Below are 2,828 nucleotides of genomic sequence, written 5' to 3'. Positions count from 1 at the left end.
GAAAGAAGAAAAAGAAATTATTTTATTTATTTAATGCGTTTATGGTTTTAAAGTTATCTAATGCGTCAATTACATTGAGCTACTTTACGAGCTGCTTATTGGCGAATTTACAATCTGCCTGTAAAGTCGCCCAGTGTCATCATTGAACAAGCTAACAAGCAGATTGTAAACAATCTACCGAGAAAAGTTGAAAGCTGGTTAACTTTACACGCTACACGCCGGTGTGTGGGCCTACTGCGTCTACGCAGTAGAGCGCAGTAGCAACCTCCCGGTAAAAAAACGAACTACGTTCTGTCAAAATAGTCGCTGGCTTGTGGCTTCTCAGCGAATGGAAAGTTTTGTGTGTCATCATCACAATCGCATTAGCTGAATCGCCCGCTTTTAAATTCGCCAACAAACAGCTCGTAAAGTAGCTCAATGTAATTGACGCATAATGGTTTCAAACACAAAATTTATACAGTTCCCATTAACTTCTGACTTACCTAGTTTTATCATTTTGTAGACAAGGAAATGTAGAAACATATTCAATAGCTAACTCAAAAACAGTGAAAATCAAGTTATCTAGTTGTAGTACCTATTGAGGTGACGAATTATTGATTTATGGAATATTACGCTGTAAAATATTTTATAAAAGATATTTGTAAAAGATTTTTGGGTTTAATATCCGCCTTAGATAATTTATGTCATTGTATATTGATTTACATGTCTTTTTTATATAATTTACCCCTCTGGATCTAAATGATTAGGGTTCTTTGAGATTTTACAAAATGCTCGCAAAGGTTCCCACAAATAAAGGTTGAAAATCACTTCTTTATATATTTCTATTGTATATTTTTTTGTGTATTTTGAAATACTCTTTAGTGAAAAATAATAATTGGTGCGAATTTTTAATATTTGTTAAATAATACATTTTATTCTTTTTTTTCAATAAGCTTGTGAATCTACCTGCAATAATAATTATAGGTGGTGTATGATAATTGTCCGGGTATGATTTTTTATTTTGATGTATTTTGGAGTTAGTATCTTTTTTACGTGATTTTCTATAAAAAAATACACTATTTACTTATGCAATCAATCGTAAGACGATACAATATTTTTATTGTTACAGTGAATTGTTCCAAGTTGGTTAATGTAATAATTATTAGATTATGCATTTTTAGATCAAGTAACACACGTAAAAAAAATTGTCACGAATAACAACTGTAAGGGGTCATTCATATATCGTTGGTGTTTTGTAAAAAGGGCGAATTAACCAAAATGCCATTTTACAGGAGGAGGATTTATTTATTTGTTTATTACCTGTGGATGATTATACATATCTAACAAGTTTATAATAAAGCTTAGAAAGAATACTTTCATTATAATAGGCATTATTATATAATATTTTAAAAGGTCTAATATGTCACATTCGCTTTTTATTCGTAATACTAAATGGATATTCGCCCTTACGATTATCGTTTTTAAGTACTTTCCTGTGGAGATACAAATTCGCCGTTTTTACACAACAAAGCTAGTGGGGTACATATTGTATTTTCATTAAAATCTCGATTTCGCCAAAATGGTTGAATCGCCCTTTTTACAAAACACCGAAGGACGTCGCATGGTTTTTTAAATATTTTTAACCCGCTGCCTATTTTTTTAAGAATGAAATGAGTTTACTTTTTGTTGTTTTTGCGATGTCACATTTTCAACATCCCCCTACCCCCTATTACCCTTCATTGCATCGTATCAGACCACATCAGTCACATATGGATGATCCAACAATGATGTTGAAGAAAACGGTTACATATTGTAAATTGTACGTATGACATTTCACCGTAGCACAGCTCGCCGTGAGCTTTCTTATCGGAAAGAAATGACCGTATACAATATGGTCATCTCTGATTTTGGCAAAATTCATGAATTCAAGAATGAGAACCTAACCTAACCTAACCTAACAAATAATCCAGTATATTGGATATTTAAAAAATTTGTTTGCCACTGGCTTCCTGTAAACCGACAAGAACCGTGTTTTATTTAGACATGAATTTTATCTCAGTACTATACGACCCAAAGAGGTTGGGCGGTCTTTAATATTCGACCATATCTTTCCGATACAACATTTTACAGTGAAGTGTGATACGGCGAACTGCATATGTACTACCGGACACAGAAGGAAACCTTCCTATATAGAGATGGAACCCTAAACATATGAAAATGGTCAAAAAAGGACCACTAATTTTTATAAAATATTTTGTGTTTACAAATTATATTAAAATTTTGTTTAAATTATTTTAAATCTTGAATGATTCGATGAATAAATAAATAAATATATTCAATTATTCGTAAGTGCAAGTACGTTACGATTACAATTTTGAGAAATCCTAAAGTCGGCTATGTATCAATATAAGTATCTATTATTGAATACCTTGCGTCAAACCACAAAAGCGCTTAACTTATGTTGCGTAACTATTTTAGTTAATTTCGTCGTAATTAGGTTTAGTGCAGGTAGCTAAATTTATAAAGGACATCGGCCGGAATCCGATGGATGCATTTTCAAATCTTTTCAGGCACTTTCTAGTATGTATGTTTTTGAGGTGTTTTCAAATTATGTAGGTATACCTATCTAAATGTTTCTTGATCTGTAAATGCATAACGCCTGTTCATTTGTTTTTTAATAGGTCAAACCTGTTTTGTGTACATTATATTGTTATAAAAAAATACGTACTGAAATATTTTGAAGGATTTATGAAATCGTTGATTATTTTTATATAAAATATATAATTTTTTGCCATGATCCTGTTTTATTTATTCCTTACCTGCTGTAAAAGTAAACATCCTCTTTACGA

This window comes from Rhyacophila brunnea, unplaced genomic scaffold, assembly GCF_057557595.1.
Source record: "Rhyacophila brunnea isolate RB1 unplaced genomic scaffold, BYU_Rbru_1.0 scaffold_13, whole genome shotgun sequence".
Taxonomy (NCBI): domain Eukaryota; kingdom Metazoa; phylum Arthropoda; class Insecta; order Trichoptera; family Rhyacophilidae; genus Rhyacophila; species Rhyacophila brunnea.
Note: the sequence above shows the minus strand (reverse complement) of the source record.